This window comes from Capricornis sumatraensis, chromosome 9 (genome assembly GCF_032405125.1).
Source record: "Capricornis sumatraensis isolate serow.1 chromosome 9, serow.2, whole genome shotgun sequence".
Classification (NCBI taxonomy): Eukaryota; Metazoa; Chordata; class Mammalia; order Artiodactyla; family Bovidae; genus Capricornis; species Capricornis sumatraensis.
The window spans coordinates 15,973,014-15,988,564 of record NC_091077.1 but is presented as its reverse complement, the minus strand read 5'-3'; the positions used below and the strand labels follow the sequence as shown (position 1 = coordinate 15,988,564).

The 15,551-nt window shown below is 38.9% G+C and overlaps 1 pseudogene; it reads left to right on the top strand.

Moving 5' to 3' along the window:
* Positions 1-938: 938 nt before the first annotated feature.
* On the top strand, positions 939-12,364 carry LOC138086174 (vomeronasal type-2 receptor 116-like; annotated as a pseudogene).
* The last annotated feature ends 3,187 nt before the right edge of the window (positions 12,365-15,551 follow it).

The following is a 15,551-nucleotide window of genomic DNA, read 5'->3' as shown; positions in this document are numbered from 1 at the left end:
CTTTCCCAGCATCAGGGTCTTTTCCAATGAGTCAGTTCTTCACCCCAGGTGGCCAAAGTATTGGAGTTTCAGCTTCAGCATCAATCCTTCCAATGGATATTCAGGACTGATTTCCTTTAGGATTGAGTGGTTTGATCTCCTTGCAGTCCAAGGGACTCTCAAAGTCTTCTCCAGCACCACAGTTCAAAAGCATCAAAGATGACAACACTACTTTCAGAACTGGACTGCATTTTGAATGGCAACTTGACCAATTAGCTTAGAATTCAGCCTCTTGTCTAGCCAGGTCCCATGTGTTGTGTGTGTTAGTCGCTCAGTCATGTCCTACTCTTTGCAACCCCATGGACTGTAGCCCACCAGGCTCTTCTGTCCAGGGGATTCTCCAGGCAAGAATACTGAAGTGGGTTGACATTCCCTTCTCCAGGGGATCTTCCCTACCCAGGGATCGAACCCTGGTCTCCTGCATTGTATACAGATTCTTTACCATCTGAGCCACCATGGAATCCAGTCAGTCATATTCGTGATCAAAAACATCCAACTGCAGGATGAGGGAAAACAAAATTCCATGTTGTACCTTTTTGAGAATATAGGCATTTCCTTCCAGAAGCCACAAGCAAACTTTATGGGTCATGTTTACCAAAGCTTATAGCAAAGGCAAGGCTTTGAACAGTGTCTGGACTGTATTCAATTCCTTCTCTCCTTGTTTTCAGGATGAGGAAAAGTTCATGTCACTAGAGTCCAAGAGATGATAAACACCCAAACAAAACTCAGCTTCTACCAACAAGAAAGCTTGAGTTTGGGGAGGTGGGGAAGTGCTTGCTTTGTAAGTATAGCCCTTCCGTCTCTAATTTGAATACATTTTCCATTTCCCAATCTTTCTTCTCCTCTAACTTTACCCATTCCTGTATAAAATTCAATTTAGAAACAGTCCTGGGGAGCACATGTCCTTGGAAGAGAAAAGAAGTCATGTGGTGCAGTACGATATCCTGAATGCTGTGAGTTTTCCAGGTGGTCTTGGGCTCCTGATTAAAGAGGGAGAGTTTGGCTCCAATAGTCTATATGATCAACGCTTGGTGATCAAGGAAGAGATGATAGAATGGCCTATTGGATTTAAAGAGGTATGAGATCTTTTCAAGATGAGATGTACACATTGTAAAACTACCAGAGAGTCCTCATATGAAACTATGTGTGCACCCATTAAGTCAGCACTAAACTCACCCTTTGATTGCAAAATCTTGATTTTATACTATGTAGCCTACAGGTGTTCTGAGCCAATGTCTAGCAGGAGCAGATTTGTACAGGTGCTTGTTATTTCTTCTTCCAGTTTTATTGAGATAGAAATGACATACAGCACTGTATTTTAAGGGGTACAGCATAATGGTTTGAGTTATATACATCATGAAATAGTTACCTCCATAAGGTTAGTGAACATCCATCATCTCATGTAGATAAATAATCACAAAGAAAAGAATTTTTTTCCTTGTGATGAGAACATTTAGGATTTACTCTTTTAACAACTTTCATGTATAACAGTGTTAATTATTTTGTTGTGTTGTACAGTACATCCCTAGGACTTAATTTTCTTATAACTGAAAGTTTGTATCTTTTAACAGTCTTCATCCAATTGCACCCCTCAACCTGCTGCTGGTAACCACAAATCTGAACTCTCTTATGAGTTTGTTTTTGAATATGTGGCTTATCATACTATGTTACTTTCCCTTTTTTAGTTCTTGTTACATAATATCATGATTCTTTCTATAGCTTTAAAAATGGTCACCACTATAGTTTGGATATATCACCATACAAAGATATTACAGAGCTGGTGACTATATTCCTCAGACTGTACATCTCATACCCTTGATATTTATTTTGCAACTGGAAGTTTGTCCCTTCTAATCTTCCCCACCTGTTTCTGTTTCCCCACCAGCTTCTTCCCCTCTGGCAACCACCTTTTTGTTTCCTGTATCTGTGAGTCTGGTTTTTTGTTTTGATGGTCATTTATTCGTTTGTTAAACATAAATGTGAAATCATGCAGTTGTCTTTTTCTGTCTGAGTTATTACATTTAGCATAATACCTCCTAGGTCCCCATGTTGCCACAAATGGTAAGATTTCATTCTTTATTATGATAGAATAATATTCCAGTGTGTGTGTATATATATATACACATACCATACTTTGTTCATCGATTCATGCATTGATGGGCACTTGGGTTACTACCATATATTGGCTATGGAAACTAACGATACAATGAATACAAGGGCACTATATATCTTTTCTAATTAGTGTTGTTGTTTTCTTCGCAGAAAAGATATATGTGATTATTTTAAATTTGAGTATATTTATTCATGCAGAAGTTGTGTGAGTGAAATGAATAAAGGTAGTGGATGTATCGGATATCCTGAACCTTATTAATATATGGTACAGGTCCTACTTCTGTTTAGATAAATTCAAGTAAGTTTTGGATATGAAATATCTCTTTTTAGATACCATTTACATTTTCCTTTTTTTTTTTTTTGCATACCCCTTGATCATCAACCTAAATAGCATACTCAAAAGCAGAGACATCACTTTGCCAACAATGGTCCGTCTAGTCAAAGCTATGGTTTTTCCAGTAGTCATGTATGGATGTGAGAGTTGGACTATAAAGAAGGCTGAGCACCGAAGAACTGATGCTTTGAACTGTGGTATTGGAGAAGACTCTTGAGAGTCCCTTGGACTGTAAGGAGATCCAACCAGTCCATCCTAAAGGAAATCAGTCCTGAATATTCATTGGAAGGTCTGATGCTGAAGCTGAAACTCCAATGCTTTGGCCACCTGATATGATGAACTGACTCATTGGAAAAGACCCTGATGCTGGGAAAGACTGAAGGTGGGAGAAGGGGACAACAGAGGATGAGATAGTTGGATGGCATCACAGACTCGATGGACATGAGTCTGAGTAAACTCCGGGAGTTGGTGATGGACAGGGAAGCTTGGCATGCTGCAGTCCATGGGGTCACAAATAGTCGGACACGACTGAGCAACTGAACTAAGCTGATCATCAATCTTCATCCTACTTAGTTACCCAAAATATTAGCCACAGTTTCCTTTAATTTTAGTACAGATAAAAAATCCCTGGTACTTTTTTGTTTGATTTATAAAATAATAATGCTTTGTACCTTTAGTATGTTGCTAATTTTCTGACAAGCCAGTGCCAAAGCTGAGTCTGGACCCCAGAAGTGGGTTAGTAAAAATCTGTGCTTTGTAACACGCATTCATAGTAAACTCTTCCTGGCCAACACTTTATATATACATATAAATTTTTTTCTTTAAAAAATTTATTAATTGAAGAACAATTGTTTTACAGTATAGGTTGGTTTCTGCCAAACATCAACATGAGTCAGGCATTGGTATATATATGTCCCCTCCCTCTTCAACCTTCTTCCCCTCCTACCCCTCTAGGTTTTTACAGAGCCCCGGTTTGAGTTCCCTGAGTCATACAGCAAATTCCCATTGGCTATCTGTTTTACATTACACTTACTTTTTAAAGATACTTTTCATAGTGTGTCTACTTCTCACATGAATAGGTTCTCTTACCTGCAATCTTCTACCCAGCTAAGTGTGAAAGCATAGTAAAATATTTCTCTATATATAAAATCTCAGTATCATGACCACATAGATATTTGCATGGATAGAATTTGGAATGAAGTGGTTATATAGGAGAAAAACAAGATATGGTGCCAGGAACGTATGATATAAAAGAAATAATTTTGTAAAAATTTGGTTGTCTCTGTTGATAATTAAGAAGAAAGAAAGAAGTGAATAACCCTAGGGTCCCACACATAGATGTCTAGTTAATATCACAAGGTAGGGGCTGGTAGGAGACAGAGAGATGTAACAAGATGAAATAGCCTTTCTTCTCCTGGGAGAACTGCAGATTTCCTGTGTTAGCAGCTAAGAACATGCAAAACTGTGACCAGTGATTCCCAATTTTTTCTTTCAGATACCAAAATCTGTGTGTAGCCAGAGCTACAACTCAGGATTCAGAAAAATTCGACAAGGAAGGCCAATGTGCTGCTTTACTTGTGTTTTTTGTCCAGAGAGACACATTTCCAACCACACGGGTATAAAAATTTAATCACCCAATGATGACTTCATCACTTTCCCCTTTCTTCTTCTTCTTTTTTTTTAATTCTTATTTTTACTTTATTTTACTTTACAATACTGTATTGGTTTTGGCATACATTGACATGAATCTGCCACGGGTGTACATGAGCTCCCAAACATGAACCCCCTCTCCCACCTCCCACCCTATATCATCCCTCTTGATCATCCCTGTGCATCAGCCCCAAGCATCCTGCATCCTGCATGGAACATAGACGGGCGATTCGTTTCTTACGTGATAGTATACATGTTTCAATGCTGTTCTCCCAAATCATCCCACCTGCTCCCTCTCCCTCTCCCTCAGAGTCCAAAAGTCCGCTCTACACATCTGTGTCTCTTTTGCTGTCTTGCATACAGGGTCATCATTACCATCTTTCTAAATTCCATACATATGTGTTAGTATACTGTATTGGTGTTTTTCTTTCTGGCTTACTTCACTCTGTATAATCGGCTCCAGTTTCATCCATCTCATCAGAACTGATTCAAATGTATTCTTTTTAATGGCTGAGTAATACTCCATTGTGTACATGTACCACAGCTTTCTTATCCATTCATCTGCTGATGGACATCTAGGTTGTTTCCATGTCCTGGCTATTATAAACAGTGCTGCAATGAACATTGGGGTACATGTGTCTCTTTCTATTCTGGCTTCCTCGGTGTGTATGCCCAGCAGTGGGATTGCTGGGTCATAAGGCAGTTCTATTTGCAATTTTTTAAGGAATCTCCACACTCTTCTCCATAGTGGCTGTACTAGTTTGCATTCCCACCAACAGTGTAAGAGGGTTCCCTTTTCTCCACACCCTCTCCAGCATTTATTGCTTGCATACTTTTGGATCGCAGCCATTCTGACTGGTGTGAAGTGGTACCTCACTGTGGTCTTGATTTGCATTTCTCTAATAATGAGTGATGTTGAGCATCTTTTCATGTGTTTGTTAGCCATCCGTATGTCTTCTTTGGAGAAATGTCTATTTAGTTCTTTGGCCCATTTTTTGATTGGGTCGTTTATTTTTCTGGAATTGAGCTGCATAAGTTGCTTGTATATTTTTGAGATTAGTTGTTTGTCAGTTGCTTCATTTGCTATTATTTTCTCCCATTCAGAAGACTGTCTTTTCACCTTGCTTACATTTTCCTTTGTTGTGCAGAAGCTTTTAATTTTAATTAGATCCCATTTGTTTATTTTTGCTTTTATTTCCAGTATTCTGGGAGGTGGATCATAGAGGATCCTGCTGTGATTTATGTCGGAGAGTGTTTTGCCTATGTTCTCCTCTAGGAGTTGTATAGTTTCTGGTCTTACGCTTAGATCTTTAATCCATTTTGAGTTTATTTTTGTGTGTGATGTTAGAAAGTGATCTAGTTTCATTCTTTTACAAGTGGTTGACCAGTTTTCCCAGCACCACTTGTTAAAGAGATTGTCTTTACTCCATTGTATATTCTTGCCTCCTTTGTCAAAGATAAGGTGTCCATAGGTGTGTGGATTTATCTCTGGGATTTCTATTTTGTTCCATTGATCTATATTTCTGTCTTTGTGCCAGTACCATACTGTCTTGATGACTGAGGCTTTGTAGTAGAGCCTGAAGTCAGGCACGTTGATTACTCCAGTTCCATTCTTCTTTCTCAAGATTGCTTTGGCTATTTGAGGTTTTTTGTATTTCCATACAAATCTTAAAATTATTTGTTCTAGTTCTGTAAAAAATACCGCTGGTAGCTTGATAGGGATTGCATTGAATCTGTAGATTGCTTTGGGTAGTATACTCATTTTCACTATATTGATTCTTCCAATCCATGAACATGGTATATTTCTCCATCTATTAGTGTCCTCTTTGATTTCTTTCATCAGTGTTTTATAGTTTTCTATATATAGGTCTTTTGTTTCTTTAGGTAGATATATTCCTAAATATTTTATTCTTTTCATTGCAATGGTGAACGGAATTGTTTCCTCAGTTTCTTTTCCTACTTTCTCATTATTAGTGTATAGGAATGCAAGGGATTTCTGTGTGTTGATTTTATATCCTGCAAGTTTACTATATTCATTGATTAGCTCTAGTAATTTTCGGGTGGAGTCTTTAGGGTTTTCTATGTAGAGGATCATGTCATCTGCAAACAGTGAGAGTTTTACTTCTTATTTTCCAATTTGGATTCCTTTTATTTCTTTTTCTGCTTTGATTGCTGTGGCCAAAACTTCCAGAACTATGTTGAATAGTAGCAGTGAAAGTGGGCATCCTTGTCATCTTCCTGACTTTAGGGGAAATGCTTTCAATTTTTCACCATTGAGGATAATGTTTGCTGTGGGTTTGTCTTATATAGCTTTTATTATGTTGAGGTATGTTCCTTCTATTCCTGCTTTCTGGAGAGTTTTTATCATAAATGGATGTTGAATTTTGTCGAAGGCCTTCTCTGCATCTATTGAGATAATCATATGGCTTTTATTTTTCAATTTGTTAATGTGGTGAATTACATTGAGTGATTTGTGGATATTGAAGAATCCTTGCATCCCTGGGATAAAGCCCACTTGGTCATGGTGTATGGTCTTTTTAATGTGTTGTTGGATTCTGACTGCTAGAATTTTGTTGAGGATTTTTGCATCTATGTTCATCAGTTATGTTGGCCTGTAGTTTTCTTTTTTGTGGCATCTTTGTCAGGTTTTGGTATTAGGGTGATGGTGGCCTCATAGAATGAGTTTGGAAGTTTACCTTCCTCTGCAATTTTCTGGAAGAGTTTGAGTAGGATAGGTGTTAGCTCTTCTCAAAATTTTTGGTAGAATTCAGCTGTGAAGCCATCTGGACCTGGGCTTTTGTTTGCTGGAAGATTTCTGATTACAGTTTCAATTTCCATGCTTGTGATGGGTCTGTTAAGATTTTCTATTTCTTCCTGGCTCAGTTTTGGAAAGTTGTACTTTTCTAAGAATTTGTCCATTTCTTCCATGTTGTCCATTTTATTGGCATATAATTGCTGATAGTAGTCTCTTATGATCCTTTGTATTTCTGTGTTGTCTGTTGTGATCTCTCCATTTTCATTTCTAATTTTATTGATTTGATTTTTCTCCCTTGGTTTCTTGATGAGTCTGGCTAATGGTTTGTCAATTTTATTTATCCTTTCAAAGAACCAGCTTTCGGCTTTGTTGATTTTTGCTATGGTCTCTTTTGTTTCTTTTGCATTTATTTCTGCCCTAATTTTTAAGATTTCTTTCCTTCTACTAACTCTGGGGTTCTCCATTTCTTCCTTTTCTAGTTGCTTTAGGTGTAGAGTTAGGTTATTTATTTGACTTTTTTCCTGTTTCTTGAGGTATGCCTGTATTGCTATGAACTTTCCTCTTAGCACTGCTTTTATAGTGTCCCACAGGTTTTGGGTTGTTGTGTTTTCATTTTCATTTGTTTCTATGCATATTTTGATTTCTTTTTTGATTTCTTCTGTGATTTGTTGGTTATTCAGAAGTGTGTTGTTCAGCCTCCATATGCTGGAATTTTTAATAGTTTTTCTCCTGTAATTGAGATCTAATCTTAATGCATTATGGTCAGAAAAGATGCTTGGAATGATTTCGATTTTTTTGAATTTATCAAAGTTAGATTTATGGCCCAGGATGTGATCTATCCTGGAGAAGGTTCCGTGAGCACTTGAGAAAAAGGTGAAATTCATTGTTTTGGGGTGAAATGTCCTATAGATATCAATTAGGTCTAACTGGTCTATTGTATCATTTAAAGTGTGCATTTCTTTGTTAATTTTCTGTTTAGTTGATCTGTCCATAGGTGTGAGTGGGGTATTAAAGTCTCCCGCTATTATTGTGTTATTGTTAATTTCCCCTTTCATACTTGTTAGCATTTGTCTTACATATTGCAGTGCTCCTATGTTGGGTGCATATATATTTATAATTGTTATATCTTCTTCTTGGATTGATCCTTTGATCATTATGTAGTGGCCTTCTTTGTCTCTTTTCACAGCCTTTGTTTTAAAGTCTATTTTATCGGATATGAGTATTGCCACTCCTGCTTTCTTTTGGTCTCTATTTGCATGATTTATCTTTTTCCAGCCCTTCACTTTCAGTCTGTATGTGTCCCTTGTTTTGAGGTGGGTTTCTTGTAGGCAGCATATATAGGGGTCTTGTTTTTGTATCCATTCAGCCAGTCTTTGCCTTTTGGTTGGGGCATTCAACCCATTTACATTTAAGGTAATTACTGATAAATATGATCCCATTGCCATTTACTTTATTGTTTGGGGTTCGGGTTTATACATCCTTTTTGTGTTTCCTGTCTAGAGAATATCCTTTAGCATTTGTTGGAGAGCTAGTTTGGTGGTGCTGAATTCTCTCAGCTTTTGCTTGTCTGTAAAGCTTTTGATTTCTCCTTCGTATTTGAATGAGATCCTTGCTGGGTACAGTAATCTGGGCTGTAGGTTCATCACTTTAAGTATGTCTTGCCATTCCCTCCTGGCCTGAAGAGTTTCCATTGAAAGATCAGCTGTTATCCTTATGGGAATCCCCTTGTGTGTTATTTGTTGTTTTTCCCTTGCTGCTTTTAATATTTGTTCTTTGTGTTTGATCTTTGTTAATTTGATTAATATGTGTCTTAGGGTGTTTCGCCTTGGGTTTATCCTATTTGGAACTCTCTGGGTTTCTTGGACTTGGGTGATTATTTCCTTCCCCATTTTAGGGAAGTTTTTAACTATTATCTCCTCAAGGATTTTCTCATGGTCTTTCTTTTTGTCTTCTTCCTCTGGGACTCATAATTCAAACGTTGGAGCGTTTCATACTGTCCTGTAGGTCTCTGAGGTTGTCCTCATTTCTTTTAATTCGTTTTTCTTTTTTCCTCTCTCATTCACTTATTTCTACCATTCTATCTTCTATTTCACTAAACCTATCTTCTGCCTCCGTTATTCTACTATTTGTTGCCTCCAGAGTGTTTCTGATCTCATTTATTGCATTATTCATTATATATTGACTCTTTTTTATTTCTTCTAGGTCCTTGTTAAACCTTTCTTGCATCTTCTCAATCCTTGTCTCCAGGCTATTTATCTGTGATTCCATTTTCATTTCAAGATTTTGGATCATTTTCACTATCAATATTCGGAATTCTTTCTCAGGTAGATTCCTTATCTCTTCCTCTTTGGTTTGGTTTGGTGGGCATTTCTCCTGTTCCTTTACCTGCTGAGTATTCCTCTGTCTCTTTATCTTGGTTATATTGCTGCATTTGGGGTGGCCTTTCTATATTCTGGGAATTTGTGGAGTTCTCTTTATTATGGAGTTTCCTCACTGTGGGTGCCCTTTCTTCTTAAAAAGGAGACTGAGGGCATAGGCAGAGTCATTGTGTACCAGCTTCTCAATTCATGCATTTATTCATTATTAGATCTACACATTTTATTGTCATAAATATATATAAATTTTACCATTTTAATCAGTCTTATATGTAGAAGTCAGTGCTATTAAGTACATTTCAATGGTTGTGCAATCATTTCCATTATCCATGTGCAAAAATTTATCATTATTAAACTCTTTAGACATTAAAAAGTAACTCCCCTATATTCCCTTGAAGTCCCTTGTGAGCCTTCTCCCACATCCTTTGTCTAAGAACTTGTTTATTCCTCGGCACCTCGTGAGTAGAACCATACAGTGCTTGTCCTCTGGGGGTCTGGCTTATTTCAATTCCCATAACATTTTCAAGATTCATCCACTTTGCAGCGTGTGTTAAGACAATTTCATTATTTTAAAAGGTTGAATAGTGCTTCGTTGCATATAGATACCACCTTTTATCATTTCATTTTTCCTTCAGTGGACATTTGGGCTGCTTCCTTCCTTTAGGTTATTGTAAGAATAGTGTACAAATGTCTACTTAAGGCACTGCCTTCGTATCTTTTGGGTATATATCGATATTTAGAAGGGGATATCTTATTCTTATGGTAATGTTATGCATAATTTTTTGAGAAACTGACACTGCTTTTCACTTAAGCTATACCATTTTATACTCCTTCCAGTAATGTATGAAATTCCAATTATTTAACATCCTTAGTGACATTTGTTATTTTAACTATTATTTTGTAGAATAGCCATCCTAGGGGTTCAGTTCAGTTCAGTTCAGTCACTAAGTCGTGTCTGACTCTTTGCGACCCCATGAATCACAGCATGCCAGGCCTCCCTGTCCATCACCAACTCCCGGAGTTCACTCAAACTCATGTGCATCGAGTCGGTGATGCCATCCAGCCATCTCATCCTCTGCCGTCCCCTTCTCCTCCTGCCCCCGACCCCTCCCAGTATCAGGGTCTTTTCCAATGAGTCAACTCTTCCCATGAGGTGGCCAAAGTACTGGAGTTTCAGCTTCAGCATCAGTCCTTCCAATGAACACCCAGGGCTGATCTCTTTTAGAATGGACTGGTTGGATATCCTTGCAGTCCAAGGGACTCTCAAGTCTTCTCCAACACCACAGTTCAAAAGCATCAATTCTTCGGCACTCAGCCTTCTTCACAGTCCAAATCTCACATCCATACATGACTACTGGAAAAACCATAGCCTTGACTAGACAGACCTTTGTTGGCAAAGTAATATCTCTGCTTTCGAATATGCTATCAATGTTGGTTGTAACTTTCCTTCCAAGGAGTAAGTGTCTTTTAATTTCATGGCTGCAATCACCATCTGCAGTGATTTTGGAGCCCCCCAAAATAAAGTCTGACACATTTCCACTGTTTCCCCATCTATTTCCCATGAAGTGATGGGACCAGATGCCATGATCTTATAAAAGGGTTATCTCATGATTTAGTTTGCATTTTGTAAAACATATTGGTTTTGAGCATAGTTTCATGTATTTAATACCTGTTTGTATATCTTCTTTGGAGACATGTCCACACACATCCTTTGTTCATAGTTTAATTGGGTTATATTTTTGTTGTGTGGGTTTGTAGTACTGGATTGATTCCAGATATTAATCCCCTATCAAATGAAGATGTGCAAATATTTTCTCCCTTTTCCACTGTGCCTTCACTTTCTTGATACTTACCTTGATACACGAAAGACTTTAATTTGGATAAAACCAAACTTACCATTTTTAAATTTTTACTTTACTCATGGGCTAGGGAGAGTAAAGAGTTGGGAAGAATCCGTGCCTTTGTTAACTGAACCACAAATGAGCACACCCATTTCCACCACTTTAGAAGATTCTTTTTTTTTTTCCTGAAAGCATTGTCCCTTGGTATAGTCTTAACTTGGTTTGTTTGAAGGTAACATCAGAGGGGATGAATACACACATCACAGAAATGGTGGCAATATTCAAATATGATAAAAATGAATCGTGAAAATGAAATGCTGAGTCTTTCTCCCCAGGTGCACAGCATTGCGTCCAGTGCCCAGACCAAGAGTACCCAAACAGGAAGAGAAATCGCTGCCTCCCCAAAGTCCTGACCTTTGTGGCCTTAGAGGGTTCTCTGGGGATGTCCCTGGCCTGCACAGCTCTTTACTTCTGTGTCCTCACGGCTGTGGTTTTGTGGGTCTTTGTGAAGCACCGAGACACCCCCATAGTCAAGGCCGATAACCGGGCTCTCAGCCATGTCCTGCTCATCTCCCTCCTCCAGTCCTTCCTCTGCTCCTTACTCCATCAATCATCCCCACGCAGCCACCTGCATCCTCCAACAGATCACATTTGGAGCTGTGTTCACTGTGGCTGTGGCCCACTGTTTTAGCCAAAACCCTGGCTGTGATCCAGCCATTCAAGGCCAGGAAACCAGGAAGAACCATGAGACGATCACTGGTAACAGGAGCTGCTATGTCTTTCCCATGTGCTCCTTGACCCAGTGATTATCTGTGGAGTCTGGCTGGGAACCTCTCCCCAAGATGAACACTCACTCTGAGCCCAAGGAGCTCCTCATCACGTGCAACAGGGCTCAGTCACTGCCTTCTACCATGTCCTGGGCTACCTGGGCTCCTTATCCCTGGGGACCTTGTCCTCAGCTTTCCTGGCCAGGAACCTGCCTGACACCTTGAGTGAAGCCAATTTCCTGACCTTCAGTATGCTGGTGCTCCTCAGTCTCTGGGTCACCTTCCTCCCCGTGTCTGCCACAGCACCAAGGGCAAGGTCATGGCGGCTGTGGAGATCATCTCCATCTTGGCCTCCAGTGCTGGGCTCCTTGGCTGTTATCTTTGCCCCAAAGTGCTACATTACCCTCCTAAGACTTGAGAAGAACTCTCTGAAAGGTTTAAAGTATCAAACAGATTCTAAGAGAAATCTGCATTCAGGTTTTATCTCATAGTAAGTTGCTATTACACTTGGCTTTTGAACAGTATACCAGATACTTTTTGTTCGTTCCAGTAACAGAAAGCAGTAAGTTGCTATTACACCTGGTTTTTGAGCTGTATACCAGATAGATATTTCTTATTCATTCCAACAATAGCATCAGAATTGCTTTACATCTATTTCACAGAGGATCTGTTTTCTCTTTTTAAACGTCTGTCATTTAGAGTTATGGATAGATGTTCCATCTCAGATTAATGGCTCCTCAAAGCAGCTGCTACTGAATCTAGCTGGGTCCTCCATCATTAAGTATACAGTAGCGAAGTGATCAGAGAGGGCAATGGCACCCCACTCCAGTACTCTTGCCTGGAAAATCCCATGGATGGAGGAGCCTGGTAGGCTGCAGTCCATGGGGTCGCTAAGAGTCGGACACGACTGAGCAAATTCGCTTTCACTTTTCACTTTCATGCATTGGAGAAGGAAATGGCAACCCACTCGAGTGTTCTTGCCTGAAGCGACTTAGCAGCAGTGAAGTGATAGTGAAGTCGCTCAGTCATGTCTGACTCTGTGTAACCCCATGGACTGTAACCTACCAGGCTCCTCCGTCCATGCGATTCTCCAGGCAAGAATACTGGAGTGGGTTGCCATTTCCTTCTCCAGGGGATCTTCCCGACCCAGGGATTGAAGCTGGGTCTAGTATACAGTAAGCACATCCTTATTGTTTCCTCCATTCCTGTATCCAGAAAGTTCATTTTATCTGTAAAAACATTTCAGGCCACCCTTTACTGTATTATGTCTGACAAGAGGAAAGATTCCTATTAGGAGAAAATGCTGAAGGTATACATGCTTTTCACACATTAGTCCAATTCTTTCAGAGATTTTTATTGAAAATAAAATTTTAACTGAAAAATAATTTTTTTCTGAATGCAGAAAGTAGCCAATGAAATACTGGTAGCTTATGGCAGATTCATGTTGATGCTTGACAGAAAACAACAGAATTCTGTAAAGCAATTACCCTTCAATTAAAAAATTAAAATTTTAAAACTATTGATAGTATATTTTCTTCATTCAAATCATAATTTTGTAATTTACTTAAAATAGAAACTTAATCTTAACTTCTGAGTTTCCAAATAAACATGGGCTTTTTCTGGAGTCTCTACATTAATATTCAATTTGTTCAGTTTTTTCCTCCAATAATGAACTTCTGAGAAATATTTGGGTATGTTACTTTTTCCCACATCCTCTCTCATTTTATCCCCCAATAAAAGTTATTTCTCTTTGAATAAATTCCTTGTGAATTTGAGAGTCAGCATCTCTAATTTCTAAAAATTATACTATGTTTCTATCTATGTCATAGTGTTATTTGTCTTAAAGAAAATGAGCTCATTAAAATGTTTTAATCATGGATAAAGATGGTATTCTCTATTTAGTCAGGAATTTTATTTCTTCTCAACGCTTTTTCTTTTTCTCTGTTGTTCAGTTGCTATGTCTGACTCTTTGGGGCCCCATGGACTGCAGCACACCAGGCTTCCATGTCTTTCACCATTTTCTGGGGTTTGTTCAATTTCATGGGTCCATTGAGTCCATGATGCCATCCAACCATTTCATCCTCTGCACTTCCCTTCTCTTTTTGCCTTCAATTTTTCCTAGCATCAGGGTCTTCTCCAGTGAGTCTGCTCTTTGCATCAGGTGACCAAAGTATCAGAGCTTCAGCATCAATCCTTCCAATGAATATTCAGAATTGATTTCCTTTAGGATTGACTGGTTGGGTCTCCTTGCTGTCCAAAGGACTCTCAAGAGTCTTCTCCAGCACCACAATTCAAAAGCATCAATTCTTTGGCATTCAGTCTTCTTTCTGGTCCAACCTTACATGACTACTGGAAAAACAATAGCTTTGACTATATGGACCTTTTATTTTCAGAGCCATGTCTCTTTTTAATATGCTGTCTATGTTTGTCATAGCTTTTCTTCCAAGAGACAAGCATCTTTTTAATTTCATGGCTGCAGTCACCATCCACAGCGGTTTTGGAGCCCAGTAAGATCTGCCACTGCTTCCACTTTTTCCCCTCTATTTGCCATGAAGTCGTGAGACCGGAGGTCATGATCTTAGTTTTTTTAATGCTGAGTTTTAAACAGGGTTTTTCACTCATCTCTTTCACCCTCATCAAAAGGCTCTTCAGTTCCTTTTCAGTTTCTGATCAACCACCTCAGAAATGCATGTACTTTATTTACATTACATTAAAATACAAAAAGAAAGAAATGACAGAATTACCAAAAAGAATTTGTTAATCCACAACCATGGTAGAGAACTTTAATTCATATCTATTGGTAATTATGTTTAAGAGGGGGGAAACCTGCAGGTACATATTAATATATCTGAAAACATGTTTAGCTTAAGTTAATGAGAAGACACTCTATATCTGAAAATTAGAGAATACACAGGTGGCTCACTGGTGAAGAATCCACTTGGCAAGGCAGGAGACACAGAAGACTCCACTTTGATCCCTGGGTCAGGAAGATCCCTTGGAGAAGGGAAGAGCAACCTGCTCCAGTATTCTTACCTGGGAAATCCCACAGACAAAGGAGCCTGGAGGGCTACAGTCCATGGGGTCACAAAAAGAGTCAGTCACAACTGAGTGCGCGCACACACACACACAGTTTTCAAATAATCTTGGAGCATTTATAAAATGACCAACTAATAATATTCAGCAGGACATTAACAAAATACCACCTCAAAAACAAAAAAGAATCACTTGAGTCTCAACCACGTAGGTTACTTCTAAATTATGTAAGTCTAGGAATAAGCAGCCTGTAGGTGATAGAGCCAATCAGAGCCTCTTAGGGAACCCACTCATTGTGATTTTTGCCATACTGTGGTCATTGTCATCATGATCAAACTGTAGTTCTTCCAACTCTACAGCTTGACTCCACCTTCACAAGAATGAACAGGTAAGATGAACAGGATATGGGTGAGGCAGACAAGCCAGACGATGATGTGTCCCCCTTGCTCCCCTCTGTGACTTCCACCTACTTCTCACGGCCAGCAGAGCATGGGTTTTGGGGATGCCCTGTGGATTGATTGTTTTCAGTACTATTCATCAACAAGATGAAAAAAAGTTTAAAGAAAAAAAATCTGCTTCTTCTTTTAGGAAAATATAGGGGGAAATGGACATTGAGAAAGAGGCTAAAAATAACTGCCATACTAG